Genomic DNA, 8,182 nt, shown 5'->3' with positions numbered 1-8,182 from the left:
CCCATACTCTCACCAACAAAAGCAAGCAGGAAAGATTCGCCATCCTGACAACACTGTCTATAATAAAATAATCTAAATAATAGAATTATGAAATGAGAGATTGAGTTGGATATTATTCACATATCTGTAATCTTAGGATACAAAGGGAAGAGCACAGCCCAAGACCAGTCTGAGTTTCACACTGGGAACTATGCCCCTAAAAACAACAACAACAACAACAACAACAACAAAAAAAAAAAAAATTAAAAATCTGGAAAAAGGAAGAAACAGAAGGGGAGAATAACAGAAAGATAATAGAGAGACCACTAAGCCAAAAAAAAAAGTGTTTGTCAAGCATGAAGACCTAAAGTGGATTTCCAGAACCTAGATTTAAAAAGGGGCCAAATAAACATCATGGCACTTGCCTTTAATCTTAAAAACTCAAGATGTCGCAGTGAGAGGATCTTTATAGGTTCAAAGCCTATATGGTCCATATAGTGAGCTTCAAGGCAACCAAGACTACATAGAGAGACCGTCTCAAAACAAACTAAAACAATAAAAATAGAAATAATAAAAATGAAAAGCAAACCATGCTGAAGGACTCAACATTCCACTCCGCATAGACTTTCTCAGCTATTGGTTGTCTACTAACAGCTTGAAAATAGATGCAACATAAAGGTCCTTAAACTGATGAATGGATTAGGAAATGTGGTATATATACACAATGGAATACTACTGAGCTGAATGTGTGTGTGGCTGTGTGTGTGTGTGTGTGTGTGTGTGTGTGTGTGTGTGTGTACCACACAACAATTAATGAAGCTTCCAGTACCGAAATGGGTTACATCGAACTGTGTTGCTGGCCATAGATAAAGGAGACCCTCGAAACATCAGAAGTGACACATAGATGAACTCACAGAGACTAAGATAACATGAACAGAGCATGCCTGGTTTGCATCAGATGGGATACTAAAGCTGAAAGCAGAAATCACATGCACCCACTACTAGCCTGAAGCTACCTCTATTTACATCTGCTGGATATATATATTTTACTCCAAGGGAGTCCCACTAGAGACACAAACTACTCTTATTTTAATCATATGTTTTAAAATTAATTTATATTTTTCTCTCCCTTTTACCCTTGAGGTCATTTGCATATGACCAATTTTGTTATTTTATAGGATTTCTGAGTGTGTGAACAAGTATGTCTCTGTATCCATGTCTTTTCCTTGTGCTTTTTCTTGGGCTCTTTTTGCCCGTTTGTTCATTTTTTTTCAGATTTCGATGTGGGGTTTTGTATTTGTTTGACTGTTGTTTTGTCTTAACTGTATTTCATTATTATCCCTAAGAAGCCTGTTTGTTTTCTTATGAGAGACAGAAAAAGAGTTAAATCTAGATAGGAAGTTATGTAGGGAAAAACTGGGAGGAGTAGAGAGGAAGGAGAGACTGTAATCAGGCTATATTATATGAGAAAAATATTCCTAATAAGAGGAAACCAAGGCTAAAGTATTATGGTGAGGCAAGTTATCGGGACATCTGAGATCAATGACAAACTGTAGCTGAGCAGCAATCGCGGTGTGAGAGAACGCAGGTGGTCCAGGGTGAGCAGAAGCACAGTATGAAGTAATAAACAAAGCACTCTGGATGCTTAGAAGAAACAGAGGCTGAGCCTGCCAGGTGTGCGGTAATCAGAGGCCAACTGCCTCGTTCTATGTCTCCACATCAATGTTAGTGAAAGACAGACTGCTACTGGGGGCGAAACCACCAAGAAAATGATTGCTTTTTGTGTCTCTAATATGCTCCACAGAGAAATGATGACAGGGAATTTGATGAATACTTCATTTTTATCAAATGCACAAATGAAAGTTGTTAAACAGTACTTACATTTGTCTTTTGGGCCCAGGAAATAAAAATAAAAAGAAGAAAACTTTGGAACTTTAAAAATATCCTGCATATTATCACACTCCATTTTTATTCCAAACTTCATACATATATCAAACCGTTTGCATCTGAATAAATGCAGCAGATGCTCCAGTGTCCAGACTTCAGCACTGTGTCCTGTTCTCCTCTTTGGCTCTGAGTAAACATACCCATATCAGTGAATCCATGCACGGAGACATAGTTGAACTCTGACAATGCTGTTTCTTAGCAACATAACTATCCCACCACATTTAGAACTATCTTTTCACCATTTCAGGGCTCTTTTCTGTGTACATAAAAGAACTATTGCCAGAGTCTTGATTTTTCAGGTCAGTTTTTAGAGGTTTGTCTAATTTTCTCAGCTGTCTTAACTGTTCTTTACTACAAATGACAGAGAACAAAATGTATGGTCTCCAGTTCCATATTGCAAATAAATATTTGTTCCTATAAGTTCAGAGCATAGAAAGGCAAGCAACTCCTTATCATTATCAATATTATGAGACAAAATGCATCACTTATAAAATATTATTAAATTTATTAAACTTGGAAAAAATGAACAACTACCTCCCAAACTGTTAGTATTGGAAAAAAGAAAGATGAAAAACAGTACCTCAAAACAAACTTTAAAACGTAAGTCAACCTCTAGCAAAGGTTATTTTAATTTTTCATTTTACCATTTACAAAAGCCCTACATAGGAAAGATAGGGCAAATATACAAATACTAAACTAGGACTTGATTTCTTCTTCTGATACTGGTGTTAATAAGAGAGTTAATTCACCTCAAGCCTATAGTGGGCAATAAGCACAACTAAAGATTATGCAGCAGATGGAAGACTGCTTGGTTCATACAATCACATGATTATCAGCTTCTGAACTGACAATATATTTAAGGCTTCCACTAATTCTGAAACCCCATTAATCCATAACTCAGTAAATACTTATAATGAAACTTCCTTAATTTACTTTGGAGAAAAAGTAATTTAAATATGTTTGTCTTGTCTGACCTAAATATTTATATTAACTAATGTATTTGTGGGTATTTATGACAAAATTAAATAAATTTAAACTTTTGGATAGCTATGTGGAAGGGAATAATATATGATCTGGGTTCTTTGAATATTGTTTGTTATTTTAAGACTCAACCTTGTCAAAATTACAGAAAATTCTGATTCTAAGATTCGATGTTGATTTTAAAAGTTGTAAGAATTTTGTCTTATTTAATATGTATTTTATTAAGTCAAGCATAAAGATTAAGATATTCTAATGAAATCATTTCCAGAAACAACTATAGTATATTTAATCAATAATTTATAGTCTGGTTATTTTTATATGAACACTATTTTCTCACCCATGAGTGCATAAGTTGAAGACATTTAGTTATTATGGACAGCTGAGTAAGTCTCATGAATGATCCTGAAAAGGAGAGCAAAGACATGAGAGTAAGGACTCTTCTGCAGAGTTTTCTAAATATGGATACAATAAAAAAGAGTGTATGCAGCATATTCCATTGGATAAAGCTGACCAACATATATTAAAAACAAAACAAAACAAACAAACAAACAAAAAATCCTATGTCATTGAGTTTTCTAGAATCCTTGAAAAGTGAAACTTGGTACATATGTGACAGGCTTTCTCTGTGATATATATGCTATCTCCTCCATGATGACCCCTGCCTACATTTTAAGAACAACAGATACGTGTCTTCTCAATAAGTATCACAATAAACCACTGCCACTGTTGCTTACACACACACACACACACACACACACATATGTATATGCATATGTGTTATGCTTGATGTGCTTAATGTGTCACCTCTATTAAACAAATAATTTTTAAAGATGATGAATTTATAAGTTTAAAACATTAGCATATTTCAAACAATCAGATAGAATTTTAATTTGATTTGGTTTTATTTATTTTTGATTTGGATTTATTTATTTATGTCTTCAGTCAGCCTGAGTCCTCTACCTACAGTGCTGTGGAAAGGGTCTTCTTGGTAATAGAGACCACAACTAAGATGTGGGGCTTTCTTCTTGAGAGTTTAGGACATTTGAATATTACGACAGTGTTTTACATGGAAATTCCTATCTCCATCCTTCATCAAATCAGCTTGAGAAGTACTAGCCTAGAAGAATCTGGGAATCCCAGACTTAAAAGTAGGAAACCGAAGATATTAATAGCTAAAGGAAAAGATGGGAGGAGGGGAAAGCAGGGGAGATGAGAAATCAAGTTGATGAGTCACAGTGTTTTTGTATCTTTCCAGGAATATATGAGCACATTGATTAGTGACCCTGCAAAGCTGGGAGTAGCAGGTGTTGCCTGCTATAGGAAGGTCAGTAATATAGAGGATAATATTTGCATTCATATGAGTGAAGAGTATGTGCTGGAGCAGGTGTTCTATGCCTACCCACTGCCAACATGGAATATTGTTATTTTGATGCAAAACAGGGACAGAATGTAAATAAATTACAAAATCCTATATACTGAGGAGGAGATTCACTGATAAGCTGGGGAAGCCTACTAAAGTCTTAGCTAAAGAAAAAAAGGATATGGCTCAACAACATTCTTTATTCTTTATTATGGATAGGGTAGTTGTAGTCATTATTCCAGGAAGCTCATATATATATATATATATATATATATATATATATATATATATATATATATATGGTTAAAATATAGCAAAGCTCCCTGCCAAACTGAGCATTTGCTTCTAAAATTATCATGTCTTACATAAAGAGAAGATTTACCTCACTGTGTTCGATTTAGTTTTCTTGGTTGTACTGAAAGAAATGCTTACCAAGGCCTACTGGTACAAACCTATAATCCCAGACTATTCTAGAGGCAAAAGGCTCTAAATAAATAAACTACTTTGAGGTTATGACTCTAGAAGGATAGGTGTCCATCATATGTGCAGCTTAGTCTTTATGGGGGTCCCCTAACAATTGAAGTAAAGACTGTCTCTGACTGTATTGTCTGACATTGGATCTCCTTGCCCTAACTGTACTACCTGGTTGGGACTCACTGGAAGATTATGCAATTAGGCTTAAAGTCATAGGATGCCTTAGGGTGGACTGCCAGCCAAGGGGGAAATTCCCCTTTTCTCCAAGGATGTGGAGGGAAAACTTGGTGGAGGGTTTTGTAAGGGTTAGATTAAAAGAAGAAATGGGAAGGGGGTGATAAAAATATAAAGTGAATGAATGAATGAATGAATGAATGAATAAATAAATAAATAAATAAATAAATAAATAATTTTTTTAAAAGAGTCAAGATCTATGTACCTGTCACCAGACCCCATAGCCTGGCTGTCTCCCAGGAGGTCTGCCCTAACAAGTAACACAGGAGAGACAACCAACTCAACACCCATGCCATCTGGGACCCCCAAAGAACAAAGCAGACATAGGATCCATCCTGCTCTTCCCAAACTGCATTGCCCCTGCTGTCTGCACTTGTACCATTGGGAGATTGGCATGCATGCTCTCTGACCACACCGCCTGCCTATGTTCTAGGAGTTCTGCCCAAACCAGGGTACCAGAGAGCCGCTCAAATCAGGGACCTAGAAGGGCACTTCTAACCAGGCACATAGGAGACCTGCTCTAACTTGGGTCAGCACTGCTTGCCTCCCAGGAGGCCTGCTCCAATCAAAGATACCCAGGCCAATTAATACCAGAGATAACCAGATGGCAAAAAGACAAGTACAAGAATGTAAACAACAAAAGCCAATGTAATTTGGCACCATCAGAATTCAACAATCCCTGGATACCTTAAAGCTACTAAAGATAAAGATTCTGACCTAAAATCCCATCTCATGAAGATGATAGAGGCCTTTAAGTAGAATATAAATAATTCCCTTAAAGAAACCCAGGAAAATACAGGCAAGCAGGTAAAGGAATAGAAAAACAACATCTAAGACCTTAAAATGGAAATAGAAGCAATAAAGAAGGAAACCCTGGAGAAGGAAAACCTAAACAAAAAGAATAGTAATGACAGATGCAAACATCACAAACAGAATATAAAAAATGGCAGAGAGACTCTCAGGTGTAGATGATACCATAAAATACATTGATATATCAGTCAAAGAAAATGCAAAGTATAAAAAGTTCCTAACTCAAAACATCCAGGAAATTTGGAACACAATGAAAAGACCAAGCCTAAGAATAATAGGATTGGAAGAGGATGAAGAACCCCAGTTCAAAGGGCCAGAAAACATCTTCAACAAAACCATAGAAGAAAATACGCTTAACCAAAAGAAAGAAATAGCCAGAAACATATAAGAAGCCTACAGAACTCCAAACAGATTGGGACAGAAAAAATCTTCCCCCATCAGTTAATAGTCCAAAAACAAGAAAGAATATTAAAAGTTGTAAGGGAAGAAGACTAAGTAACATATAAAGGCAGACCTATCAGAATTACATCAGATTTCTTTCTTTTTTTTTTTTTTGTTCTTTTTTTCAGGAGCTGGGGACTGAACCCAGGGCCTTGCGCTTCCTAGGCAAGCGCTCTACCACTGAACTAAATCCCCAACCCCTACACCAGATTTCTTAACAGAGACTCTAAAAGACAGAAGATCCTGGACAAATGTCATATAGACCATAAAAAACTACAGACGGCAGCCTAGACTACTATACCCAGACAAACTCTCAACATCATAGGTGGAGGAATCAAGATATTCCATTAAAAACACAAAAAATTTAAACAATCCCTTTCTACAAATCCAGCCCTACAGAAGGTACTTGAAGGAAAACTCCAATTTGATGAGGGTAACTACACCCAAGAAAACTCAAGAAATTCATCATCTCACAACAAATCCAAAGGAACACACACACACACACACACACACACACACACACACACACACACACACAACCATCTCCAACAACAAAATAATAGGAAATAACAATCACTCATCATTAATATTTCTCAACATCAGTGGACACAATTCACAAATAAAAGGACATAGGCTAAAAGACTGGATACATAAAATAAACAGGATCCCTTTTTCGGCTGCACACAAGGTATTGTTTAAATTTTTTGTGTTTTTAATGGAATATCTTGATTTCTCCATCTATGATGTTGAGAGTTTTTCTGGGTATAGTAGTAGCTCAAAATATATATTGAACCTCACACAAATGTAGTGGGGTACTTTACCATTTTCACCAATGGACAGATGATTGTCATCTGTAGTTTTTTATGGTCTATATGACATTTGTCCAGAATCTTCTGTCTTTTAGAGTCTCTGTTGAGAAATCTGGTGTAATTCTGATACGTCTGCCTTTATATGTTACTTTATATGAAACTGAAACAAAGACAGAAAGTATCTCAGAGGAAAAGGCTATAAAGAAGTTTTCCAAGCAAACGTTCCCAACAAACAAGCTGCAGTAGTCATTCTGATATCCAAAAAGTAGACTTCAACCAAAACTAATCAAAAGAGATGAGCAAAAGCACTTCATACTCATCAAAGGAAAAATACACCAAGATGAAGTCTCAATTCTGATTATCTTTACAACAAATGCAAGGACACCCACATTTGTTAAAGAAACTTTACCAAAGCTCAAAATATGTATTGAACTTCACACAAGTATAGTGGGGTACTTCACCATTCTCACCAATGGACAGGTCATGGAAACAGTAACTAAACACAGTGTTATAACTAATAGAAGTTATGAACCAAATGGACTTAACAGACATCTACAGAACATTCCAAGCACACCTGCCAACAAAGAATATTTCTTTTCTCCAGCAGCTCAGAGAAGCAGATCCAAAGTTGACCATATAAGCAAACACAAAGAAAGTCACAACAGATACAGGAAGATTGAAATAATCCCTTGCAGTCTATCACATCATCACAGACAAAGGGTGGATTTCACAAACAACAAGAAGAACAGAAAGCCCATATACCCATGGAAACTGATCTCTACTCAATGATAAGTTGGTCAGGCAAGAAATTAAAAAATTGAAGACTTTCTAAAATTCAATGAAACTGAAGGCACAGCTAACCAAACTTAGGACACAAAGCAGTGCTAAGAGGAAAATCCATAGCACTAAATGTATTCTTAAAGAAATTGGAGAGATTCTACACTAGTAAATTAATAGGACACACAAAAGCTCTATAACAAAAAGAAGTAAACACACCCAGGAGGAGTAGACTACAGGAAATAGTACAAATCAGGACTGAAATCAACCAATTAGAAACAAAGAAAACAATGAAAAACAACAACAACAAAACCAAGAGGTAGTTCTTTAGAAAAATCAACAAGAAAGATAAACCCTTAGCCAAATTAAG

The sequence above is a fragment of the Rattus norvegicus genome, chromosome 7 (assembly GCF_036323735.1).
Source record: "Rattus norvegicus strain BN/NHsdMcwi chromosome 7, GRCr8, whole genome shotgun sequence".
Taxonomy (NCBI): domain Eukaryota; kingdom Metazoa; phylum Chordata; class Mammalia; order Rodentia; family Muridae; genus Rattus; species Rattus norvegicus.
The sequence above is the reverse complement of the archived record's forward strand: the minus strand, read 5'-3'. Positions refer to the sequence as shown.